The following is a 12,778-nucleotide window of genomic DNA, read 5'->3' as shown; positions in this document are numbered from 1 at the left end:
CGATATTGAAGGGCACAATGCGAAAGAACCAGGTCCGGCCTGATCCAGCGGACTTGGATTGAAACCCCGATTTCGCCTCCTTCGTCCTTTATCACAGGGGTGGCTCACCTCTGAGCCTCCCCACGTGGCTGGACTACAACTCCCATCATCCTTGGCTACTAGCCCATGCAAGTTGGGGGTGATAGGAGTTGGAGTCCAGCAACATCTAGAGAGCCACGTTAGTCACACACACACACACACACACACACACAGTACGAGCTTCAGCTCTATCCTACACCACTTTGTCAGCTTCTACCATGGCTTCTACTATGAACAGGGCTGGCCTACAACTTCTTTAAAGAGCTGGGCCTTTTCTGTGGTGGCCCCCCAGTTGTGGAACGCTCCTCCCAGAGAGGCTCGCCTGGCACTACCATTGCACGTCCTTAGGTTCCAGGCAAAAACATTCCTTTTCCCCCAGGAATATTAAATAATCTATAGCCTGTGAAAGTGTGCGTGACTATTTTATCATTATTATGCTGTCTCTCAGTATGTCTTTTATTATGTTTTTATCACTGAAGTTCTGCAATGTGTTTGGAATGTTGTACACCACCCTGGGATCTTTTGATAAGGGCAATATATAAACTGAATAAATATAAATGAACAACAGCACACGACTGCCAGCAAATCACACGGATCCTTGGACTACATAATACATTCAGATCGTGTTCTGCTAGAGGCAAGAGTGCAGAGTGCTTGTGGTTCTGGGGAGTGAATGATGGCAGCGATCGCTTGAGCACCATCAACTGTTTTAAGTGAGGAACTACTTAAATGCACTCTGAACGGCTTGACACTCCGGAATCAAAAGCTCCCATGAATGCAGAACAATCCCACTTCTGTGCAAGCTCAGCCTAAAGCTGAAACTTCCAGAAATAAAAAATTTAAACCCTGTGGTTTCGTTTAAGTCCCACCACAACAAAACTGGTCTACACAGGATTTTGCCATCAAAACTCTTATGGGCCAAGCATGCTTTTCCCCTATGGAAGATGAATGCCAGCTATTGAGTGCAGAACTGATTCCATGCTAATTCAGAAATGGGAAGAGCGGCACAAGATGGGCAGCAGAGGACTCTTTGGGACTGGGGGGTATTGCTTGTTCTCGTTGATGTTGTGCCATGCATTTTTGTGGTTTTACAGTGTAAACCGCCCTGTGATCTTCTGGTGAAGGGTGGAATATAGATATTATCTTAACAAAAAGGAGTGCCAGAACTCGCCATGAACACCTCTCCTGTAATCTTAGAACGGCAATGGCACCCACCTGAGAGGTGCTGGAACTAAGGGGCTTCACCGATCAAAACCAAGGCTGGGATTGTTGAGAGAAGGCAACAGAAAGCAGAGACTGCAACCAGCATGAAACCAGTGTGCTGTGTCTGCCCTGCCGAGGCTCACGAAATGCATTCCTGGTAAACAGACACATTTCGTAGTATATTAGAATCATCGTCTCGTAGAGCTGGAAAGGACTCCAACCTGACCTAAATTTGTACTATGACTCAGTCTGCTTAGATTGGTTGAAAGAGTGGATAACATTACAAGATGGAGACCTATTGGATTTGGAAGGGTTTAACAACCGTTATGGGTGGCATGCTTATTTAGGATATGAAAAGGTGAAAGTCCACAGGGGATTTCTTAATCACATCATAAGGAAACCAATATCTAGAGTATGGGTAAAATACAAGGAATTACTGGAACCTAAGACACCCTGGAGGGACGCGGGTGGCGCTGTGGGTTAAACCACAGAGCCTAGGACTTGCCAATCAGAAGGTCGGTGGTTCGAATCCCCGCGATGGGGTGAGCTCCCGTTGCTCGGTCCCTACTCCTGCCAACCTAGCAGTTCGAAAGCACATCAAAGTGCAAGTAGATAAATAGGTACTGCTACGGCGGGAAGATAAACGGTGTTTCCATGCGCTGCTCTGGTTCGCCAGAAGCGGCTTAGTCATGCTATCCACATGTACGCTGGCTCCCTCTGCCAGTAAAGAGAGATGAGTGCCGCAACCCCAGAGTCGGCCACGACTGGACCTAATGGTCAGGGGTCCCTTTACCTTTACCTTAAGACACCCTGGTGGATTTCACCTTTAGAAGCGATAATGGTAAAAAAGAAAAACATGGAACAAAATTGGGCTATATATAAGGATTTACTAAAGGAAAAAGGACTCCAAGCGTCCTGTAGTCCAACCCCTTGCAATGCAAGAATCTCAGCTAGATCATCCATGAGAGATAGCCATCCAACCTCTGCTTAGAAACCTCCAACGAAGGAGAGTCCACCATTTCCCAAGGGAGTCTGTTCCACTATCCAACAGAGTTTATATACTGCCCCATACCCTGAGGTCTCAGGGCAGTTCACAGAAAAGATGACAACATATATAAACAGAATAAAAACAACAACCTAATAACACACACAGCCCAGAAAAGAGCCACATTTTAAAAGGGCATCAGATGTCAAACTGATCAACCAAAGGCCTGGTTAAAAAGGAACGTTTTTGCCCGGCGCCTAAAGGTGTATAATGAAGGCGCCAGGCAAACTTCCCTGGGGAGAGCATTCCACAGAAGGGGAGCCACTGCAGAGAAGGCCCTGTTCTCGTGTTCCCACCCTCCGGCCCTCTTGAGGAGGCACACGAAGGAGGGCCTCAGAAGATGATCTCAGGGTCTGCGTAGGTTCATATGGAAAGAGGCGGTCCTTGAGGTATTGCGGTCCTGAGCTGTTTAGTCCTTCCTTGCAAGGTAAAAGTAAAGGGACCCCTGACCATTAGGTCCAGTCATGACCAACTCTGGGGTTGTGGTGCTCATCTCGCTTTACTGGCTGAGGGAGCCGGCGTACAGCTTCCGGGTCATGTGGCCAGCATGACTAAGCCGCTTCTGGTGAACCAGAGCAGCGCACGGAAACGCCATTTACCTTTCCACCAGAGTGGTATCTATTTATCTACTTGCACTTTGACGTGCTTTTGAACTGCTAGGTTGGCAGGAGCAGGGACCGAGCAACGGGAGCTCACCCCGTCGTGGGGATTCAAACCGCTGACCTTCTGATCAGCAAGTCCTAGGCTCTGTGGTTTAACCCACAGCGCCACCCGCGTCCCTTCCTTGTACCTTGAAGCTATTGGTTTGAGTCCTAGCCCCCAGAGGAGTAAAAAAAAAGCTTGTTTCCTCTTCCATGTGACAGCCCCTGAGATACTTGAACATGGCTCTCAGTCTCCACTTTTTCAGGCTAAACAAACCCAGCTCCTTCAACCGTTCCTCATCAGGCTTGGTTCCCAGACCCTTAATCATCTTGGTTGCCCTCCTCTGCACACCTTCCAGCTTGTCGGCATCCTTTCGCAGCTGCAGCTCTTGGAGCGTGTCCTTGGAGACACCCAGCGGATCACAATAACCATCAAATGCACATGTGCTAGAACACACTTCGAAACATGATACCTGAAGGCACGACTGTGCTCAGAGATCATCGAAACAAGGTGTGGCTGACTTCTAGCAGAAGAGAACGCCCTGGACTGCAATGACAAACTCGCTGCCCCCATTTATTAAAATGGGCGTCTTTTGAATAGTATCGTCAGGTGCTTATGGGACAAGTTCTTGCAACAGTCATTAGCAAACCTGAAAGTTGTTACTATGTGCCGACGCTATTTAGTCTTCCTCGTGCCTCGCCCCATTCTGAAGACTTGGGCAAGGAAGCTAATGCCCTACCGATGTCTGGGGAGCGGCGGGAGGAAATAACCCCATAGGTTTAGGAGTCAAAGTAGATTTGAGGCTAGTTGCTCGAATGGAATTAATACGCACATTCCTAATTTAATGTAACTGGTACCCAAGAGCCCTGAACAATCTTGGCACCACAACTGGCAGCGAGTATTTAAAATGAAATTTAAAAAATCTCTCCCTCCTTGCCATGATCCCAACAAAAACAGCCTAAAGGAAGACGCCATTTTTCATTGCATATTTTTAGGCGCCAGGCAAAAGCATTTCTCTTCAACCAGCCGTTCGGCGTCTATGGCCTTTTAAATGTGTCAGGGTGTTCGTGTGATTGGTTTATTTTGCTTTCATTTCATTCTGTATTTTTGTGTTTTCGTTTTGCACTTTTTATCTGATCTTCAGACGAAGCGTGGTATACAAATCCGGCAAATAAGTAAATACAACGTTTGCATTTCAAGGCAGAGAATGAAACTTCTTCATCTCAGGATTGTCAATTCGAATCCCATGTTGGGCAGAAGATTCCTGCGTTACAGAGGTGAAATCAATTTAACGTCTGAAGATTAAACGGAGCCAAGCTATTTCGGCAGCGGGGGCAGAAATCACTGACCTGCCTTAACACGAAACAAATTGATGCGAATTACAATTAAAATAAAGAGCACTTCGCTGAATGGGGCAGTAGCTGGAGGGTGGGATTGAAGTTGCTAGGCAATAACAATTATACACTTCGACGCTGATCACAAAATCCAGCACAGAAGGACAACGAAGTGAATAGTGATTTATTAAGTGGAAGCGCGAGACAGTGTGCATTTATTGAGGAAATCATCTCTCCCCTTTCTTCTGTCTCTCCAAAGCAGATAATGAATTCCTGGGGTTTTTAATTTTTTTGCTCCTAAGTCTGCTGTATTTGTTGTCACGATGTTGACAAGAACATTTTGAAAACTCCCAAGGCTGTAGGACCTCAGATGACTCCGAAAGATATCCAAGCCTAGAATGTACTTGGTCCTCCAGCCTGGAGGGCAAATGTGAACCCCCAAACCTGTCTCTCTCTCTTTCTCTCTGGCCCTGGGACCACCCCCAGGCTGCCCCCCCCTTCCCAGACACCCCCGTCGCTGGCCTTTTTATACAAACCCCTTAAATGTTGTTTTTTTCCAGAATGGGATGTGTCAAACTCTGATAATGTCTCTTGCTGGCCTGAGCGAAGGATGGAGAGGGGTGTGTTAGTCAAAACCAGCCTCCTCTTGTATAAAGGTAAGCATTACCTTGGTCGTCTCTGACCTCACCCACCCCTGGTGTCAGGAGTTCGTGCAGGAGCCAGGCCCTGTGACCAGTAGGGCTTCGCAGGACAGGGGCCTTCCTAAGTTTGTTCTGGAAAGGCAAGGTAACTCACTGCACCTGGTGGCAAGAGCCGGGAAGGGATATAAGGTCAGCATTTCCTTTCAGCTCTTTGCCAAAGCAACACTCTTCCTGCCTTGCTGCGTTTGGCTTCTTGTTCTCAAGCCTCAGACCTCGGCTTCTTGACTCCTTGCTTCTCGGCCCTCAGACCCTTGACTTCGTGACTCCTTGCTTCCTGACCCTTGGACCCTTGACTTCGTGACTCCTTGCTTCCTGACCCTTGGACCCTTGACTTCCTGACTCCTTGCTGCTTCTCAACCCTCAGACCCTTGACTTCATGACTCCCGACTTCATGACCCTCGGACCCTTGACTTCATGACTCCCTGCTTCCTGATCCTTGGACTCCTGGCTTCTGGACTCTCGTTCCTGCTCCCTGGTTGTCAGGGAACTGCCATCGGAGTGAGAGGCGGAGGCAAGGCTCCAAAGCGATGCTGGAGAACGGCCCAGCAGGGAGAGAGGCAGCTCATCGGCTGGGGAAGGAAATCAGCGTAACACCAGGGATAAAGGGGGGCAGATGGGGGAATCGGCGAGGGGGCTCCAGGATTCCTCGCCGGAGACCAGCGGGGAGAGCACAGGTCCTCCGCTGCCCACACCCACCCTGCGCAGAAGACTTCCGCGCAGGGAGAGTAGGCGGAGACTTGGCGTCAAAGAACTTCTTTGCTGGAAGAGGTTCAAGAAACGCCCACTGACGGATTCTGCTAGCGACTGAAACAGCCACAAAGTGAAGGGCTGTCCAGACAGAAAAGGTTTAACCAGGCAACCTAACCCGGACTGGCGGCAACGTACGCACGAGCAACCCCTATAACCATTACACTGGTCTACACAGGCTTTTTTCATCAAAGCTCTTATGGGCCAAGCATGTTTTTCTTCTATGGAAGATGAATGTGCTGATTTCATGCTAATTCAGAAATGGGAAGAGCGGCACGACATGGGCAGCAGACGACTCTTCGGGACTGGCGGGTGTTGGTTGTTCTCGTTGATGTTGTGCCATGCATTTTTGTGGTTTTACACTGTAAACCGCCCTGTGATCTTCTGGTGAAGGGTGGAATATAGATATTATTATCTTAAAAAAAATTGGCACGCACCTGAGAGGTGCTGGAACTAAGGGGCTTCTCCGATCAAAACCAAGCCTGGGATTGTTGAGAGAAGGCAACAGAAAGCAGTGACTGCAACTAGTATGACACCAGTGTGCTGTGTCTGCCCTGTCGAGGCTCACGAAATGCATTCCTGGTAAACAGACACATTTCGTAGAATATTAGAATCATCGTCTCATAGAGCTGGAAAGGACCAGCCATCTTGCCCCCGGTCCCAAGGTCCTTAGCCAGGACTTCGATCGCCAGTCGACAGGACTGTGACACCTGTCATAACATCACAGAAGTGGAAGGGACTCCAAGGGTCATTCAATCCAACCCCTTGCCATGCAGGAATCCCAACGCGTGGTCTCCCATCCAATTTGAAACTGGACCAGACCCTGCTTAGCTTTGAAAATATGCCTGCAGTTTTATTGCTGCACCACTAGGAAGGTGGCTTCTCCAAAAGCTTGCCCGCCATTTTGTGATTCATTTATTTATTTGCCCTAGTATATCCACAAGTATTAATTTTGTTAGGCCTGTAATGATCCAAGGTATGTACCAACAGTGTGACGCGGCAGCTAAAAAAGCCAATGCAATTCTGGGCTGCATCAATAGGAGTATAGCATCTAGATCAAGGGAAGTAATAGTGCCACTGTATTCTGCTCTGGTCAGACCTCACCTGGAGTACTGTGTCCAGTTCTGGGCACCACAGTTCAAGAAGGACACTGACAAACTGGAACGTGTCCAGAGGAGGGCAACCAAAATGGTCAAAGGCCTGGAAACGATGCCTTATGAGGAACGGCTAAGGGAGCTGGGCATGTTTAGCCTGGAGAAGAGGAGGTTAAGGGGTGATATGATAGCCATGTTCAAATATATAAAAGGATGTCACATAGAGGAGGGAGAAAGGTTGTTTTCTGCTGCTCCAGAGAAGCGGACACGGAGCAATGGTTCCAAACTACAAGAAAGAAGATTCCACCTAAACATTAGGAAGAACTTCCTGACAGTAAGAGCTGTTTGACAGTGGAATTTGCTGCCAAGGAGTGTGGTGGAGTCTCCTTCTTTGGAGGTCTTTAAGCAGAGGCTTGACAACCATATGTCAGAAGTGCTCTGATGGTGTTTCCTGCTTGGCAGGGGGTTGGACTCGATGGCCCTTGTGGTCTCTTCCAACTCTATGATTCTATGTACCAATAAAGCCCATTCGCAAACCCCCGCCTAAAAAAGAAGTCCTTAATGAGGTATTTCTCTCTTCCCAGAGGTGTTTATCACTAGTTATACTGCTCATTAATGTCTACATTCGCCTTCTCTGTAGTCGCGCAAATAACAGCCGCAGTCTCTCATCCTTTAGTTAACAGCCAGAAAAGTAGGAGACGCAAATCCATCAAAGCTCTGTTCTCTTCCTACTTGTCATCTTTATGAACTCCAAGGGAATGATGTGTAGATTTAATGAGATCTTGTTATTTTAAGCAGAGGTTGGATGCTTTTGCTGATATTCTTGCATTGCAAGGGGGTGGACTAGATGACCCTCGGGGTCCCTTCCAACTCTACAAATCTATGAAATATGGGCAAATGTATTTTTTTTTAGTTTTTATTTACACTTTCCAAATTTATACCTATCATTAATTTCCACAATCATTTTAACGTTTCGAAGTTTGATTTCCTTCCCCCTTTTTCTGCAGTTCCTTATTTTTTAATATCTTCTGCATATCCAAAGTCATTTAATTCGCTCATTTAATTACCTAAATATAAACTCTTACGAAACTGCGGGTTATTACGATAATCCTGCCAATGTTTTTACCTGTTTGCAATTTCTCTGTAAATATTCGAAAAACCATTTCCATTGCTTCTTTCCATTTTGGGGCGAGCAGCATTCTTGGCCAAATGTAATCCAAGGATACTCTGATCATGCCATCCATCGGTCAGATCTAGATTTTTTCCCCCAGATTTCCTGGTGTCTGCCCTGTGCATGCAGGGAGGCTATGGAACGAAGGAGGAGTCTTCAGTTCTGAGACTAGACCTTTTCAGATTCTGAAGCTCTCTAACAAGGAATTGCAGCCTGGAAGAGGCTGTCTCCGGAGCGTTTAGCCTCTGTCTCAGTCAACTCCCAACTTTTATCAGAGCTCGTTGCTCATTCGGAGCTGTCCGTGGTCCAGAAACATTTGTCCAGCCTTGCCTGCTTCCTGCATTTCCCTGCATCCGTAGAAAATGACGGAGATCAGAATTGTAGAATTGGAAGGGACCCAAAGGATCATATAGTCCAAGAATATTTTTCCCCAATGTGGGTGTGATGGCCTGACACTGGGGCTCGGACTTGGAACCAGTGGAGTCTCAGTCCACACCGGATCCTTTGCCTCAGGCATCATCAGAACCAAGTCTGGGGCCTGACCCTGAAGAGTCCCAGTCTGCACAGGTTCTCCTGCAACAAACACCAGCTGGGCCGAGTCAGGGGCCTGAGCCTGCCCTGGCTCCAGATGCAAGGATGACCTCGTTGCCTTCAGCTGGGCCATCACTTACAACTGCTCCACTACCGGTTGGGTCAGGGGAGTCTGAGGAGGCCTCTGGGTCTAGTAACCAACCAACATCTTCCGAGCTGCAGAGACTAAGGTCCGAGAGAAGGAGAGACCCGAGTACTCGCAGGAGGAGTGCTCGCCTTCGGGCAAAACAGAGAGGTGAGTCGCCGGGGGATCAGGACCGGCCATTACCCCGACAGAGATAAAAGGTGGTCGGACCCCACCCCAGGTTGCGGGAGCAACATTGCTGTATGCCAGTTCCTGCCTGAGATCCTTTACCTGTCCTTGCCTGGTTTCCTGCCTTGGCCCCATCGGACTGACCCCCAGCGGAACCTTCGGATTCTGGTCCAGTCCTGGACTGCCTTTCACGGGTTACCCAGCACAGTGGGGCTCCAACCCGCAACCCTGAGGACAAGAGTGTCCTGCACTACCAACAGTGCTATCCCAATTGTCGGGAAATGATGGCGATCTCTGCATTGCAGGGGGCTGGACACTTGGGGGTCCCTCCCAACTATGATTCAACAAAAACCCCAAATTGCACCCAAACTTGGAGAGACAGACAGGAAGAGAAAGTGATCTTCTCTTTGCATGTTCTTTGCAGCAAGAACAAAAATGTGTCTGAAAGTGCAGATTCCTTAATTCCCACCCCAAGCACAGAACATGACTGCTCTCAGACAGAAGGGAGCCAGAACTTTCTAGAAAGGCCCAGTTTTGGTTTGCATAAGCTAGGGGGTGCGGAGCCGAGGTCCAACTCGCATCAGCTTTAGCCAACTACTAAAAATTGTGGGATTAGAAGCAAGGCGGGGGAGGTTGAAATTCAATTCCATTTGCATTTAAAAGCAAACCTACCTAATCTACAGGGATGCGGGTGGCGCTGTGGGTTAAAGCACAGAGCCTAGGACCTACCGATCAGAAGGTTGGCGGTTCGAATCCCCGCAATGGGGTTAGCTCCCGTTGCTCGGTCCCTGCTCCTGCCAACCTAGCAGTTCAAAAGTACATCAAAGTGCAAGTAGATAAATAGGTACCGCTCCAGCGGGAAGGTAAACGCCGTTTCCATGCACTGCTCTGGTTTGCCAGAAGCGGCTTAGTCATGCTGGCCACATGACCCAGAAGCTGTACGCCGGCTCCCTCGGCCAATAAAGCGAGATGAGTGCCACAACCCCAGAGTCGTCCGCGACTGGATCTAATGGTCAGGGGTCCCTTTACCTTTTGCCTAATCTACACTTTCTGAAACACTGTGCGAAGCAAACACAAAGCCATCCGAAATTCACAGAATTTTGTATTGATGCTCTCCGACCAAGAAAGACTCAAAAGCCAAGGCATTTATTAGGGTAAAGTATGTACAGCAGAAGAATTGGTGCTTTTGAATTATGGTGCTGGAGGAGACTCTTGAGAGTCCCATGGACTGCAAGAAGATCAAACCAATCCATTCTGAAGGAAATCAGCCCTGAGTGCTCACTGGAAGAACAGATCGTGAAGCTGAGGCTCCAATACTTTGGCCACCTCATGAGAAGAGAAGACTCCCTAGAAAAGACCCTGATGTTGGGAAAGATGGAGGGTACAAGGAGAAGGGGACGACAGAGGACAAGATGGTTGGACAGTGTTCTCAAAGCTGCTAACATGAGTTTGACCAAACTGCGGGAGGCAGTGGAAGACAGGAGTGCCTGGCGTGCTCTGGTCCATGGGGTCACGAAGAGTCGGACACGACTAAACGACTAAACAACAACAAAATGTACAGCACTCCATGCCTTTGTGAAAACGACGTACTGAAATGCATAAATATTATGGGAAACAAGCTTCGCAAAAATGTGCGTATTAGAATAAATTCACACCAATGAATTTTCATGAGAGCTATATGTTTTAACTGCAAACTGGTGAGGAAATGTGGAGAACTGAAATTAAGAAGAGAAAGGTGAGAAACTGAGACAAACCAGAACGGGCATATTATTTGCCCACCCCTGACTACAGCTCCCATCAGCACCAGCCAATCTGGCCAACGGTGAGGGATGATGGGTGTTGTGGTTCTGCAACATTTGGAGAGACACAGATTTCCTGCTCCTGCCATAGGCTAATTCAGTTTTAACTGTTTTCAAGTTGGAATTTTAAATTCATGTAACCCGCCCTGGGGCCTGCTGGTGAAGGTCTAGCAAATACCGTATGTTCTGGCGTGTAAGACGACTTTTGAAGCCTGGAAAATCTTCTCCAAAGTCGGGGGTCGTCTTATACACCGGGTATGGTTGTGGCAGGTGGTGGCTGTGGGCTGGAGAGAGTTAACCCGCGTGGTGACGGCTGCGCGGGAGGCAGCCAGGCAGTGGTTGTGGGCTCAAGAGAGGAGGCAGCTGGGGCGGAGCGCCCAAACTCGAAGGGGTTTGCAAGCAGCAGCGGAGAAGAGGAACCGGCAGAGACTCTTCCCATCCACCCCGCTCCAAGCCCTTGCCCTCTCGCTCACTCGCCTGCCCTGCCACCATGGGGACTGCCGGATAGCAGGCAGTACAGGGACAAGGGCCAAGAGGGGGGCATCGTCTCACACCTGGCTTGGAACGGCAACGGGCAGAAGGATGGTAAGAGCCGCCCCGCTGTGCGCTTGCCTTGCCTCAGGCTGCTGCTGCTGCTGCGACAGCAGAGGCAGTGGAGGGGTGCACGCCCTGGTGGCGCTTGGTGAGCGGTGCTTGGTGAGCTTTAGGTTGGGGGGCTGCCTCTAGTTGTCTGCAGGCAGGGGTAGTCTTATACGGCGAGTATATCCCAAACTCTATATTTTAACAGGGAATGTTGGGAGTTGCCTTATACGCCCAGTCATCTAATACGCCGGAAAATACAGCACATTGGATCCAGCCTTCTTTAAGGGCCGGTTTCCTTTTAAAAACCAAGCTGACAGAAGTTAAAGTCCAATGTAATTAATTGGGGAAAAGAAAAATGAGCTTTTCAGTTGATCCAGACACACTTCCACCACACACGGTTAGGATTTCCTATAACAAAATATGTGTGTGCATTTGTCTCTCTTACAGTTCTCGAGAACTAGTGTGGATTGATCTCTTGCCTGTAGTTTCAGGCGAGGAACATCCTGCATGCCAGTGAAAACTGACTTGGCAACACTAATACAAAACAAAAGGTGATGCAGCCAGAAAAAGGAATGCATTCCTTACCCAGATTAAAATTCCAAGTAATTCTTGGGTTTCCTGGTTGCATTGGGCAAGGTGTGCTTACAGCCTCTCCTGGAAACACCCAAAGCTCACAATGCTCTTTCCTAACAGAACTGTTGTTAGGAGGAAGAAAAAATATATTTATTGGAAGCAATCCAGCAAGTTTGAAAGCTGCAGTTGTGGCATGTTGGGAGACAGAGGACAGAAGTAAAGATTGTGTGGCATTATTATTTTGAGTTGAGGGAGGGGGCGCAGAGAATAGCTGTCATAGTGCCCACCAAATCAGATTTGTCCCATGGTTCCGGGAAGGTAATGAGAATTAATATGCATAAGAACATGAGAAAAGCCACTGGCTTGTGTAGTCCAATATCCTGTCGATTTCATATTTGTAAACTCCCAAGAGCCATTTCTGCATGTAAGTGGTATATAACTTATATTATTAATTATAATAATAATAATGGACAGGACCTGAAGCCATAGGCAAATGGTGAGTGGGGCCATACCAAGGCTATGGGCACAGCGTCATTTGCAACGTCAAAATGTGTAGCAGTGACCAGAGGAGAAATGACTGCTGGTATAGGACCCCTGGACAGTTAAGCCCAGTCAAAGATGACTATGGGGTGCAGAGCTCATCTCGCTTTTCAGGCCCAGGGAGCCGGCGTTTGTCCACAGACAGCTTTCCAGGTCATGTGCCCAACAAGACTAAACCGCTTCTGGCGCAACAGGACACCGTGACGGAAACCAGAGTGCACGGAAACACCATTTCCCTTCCTGCCACAGCTGTACCTATTTATCTATTTGCACTGGTGTGCTTTCAAACTGCTAGGTTGGCAGGAGCTGGGACAGAGCAATGGGAGCTCACCCCATTGTGGGGATTCGAACCACCGATCTTCCAATCGGCAAGCCCAAGAGTCTCAGCTCCTCTGCTGGGAGGAGCACAGAGAGAAGAAACACTG

General features: G+C 48.4%; 1 protein-coding gene across 2 annotated transcripts in view; it reads right to left on the bottom strand.

The window, feature by feature from the left end:
• SLC4A11 (solute carrier family 4 member 11) overlaps positions 1-12,778 on the bottom strand; it is a 235,840-nt gene that overhangs the window by 185,820 nt on the left and 37,242 nt on the right. The window lies entirely within an intron of this gene.

This window comes from Podarcis melisellensis (genome assembly GCF_964234715.1).
Source record: "Podarcis melisellensis genome assembly, chromosome: 9".
Lineage (NCBI taxonomy): Eukaryota > Metazoa > Chordata > Lepidosauria > Squamata > Lacertidae > Podarcis > Podarcis melisellensis.
This window is presented reverse-complemented; position numbering and strand designations above follow the sequence as displayed.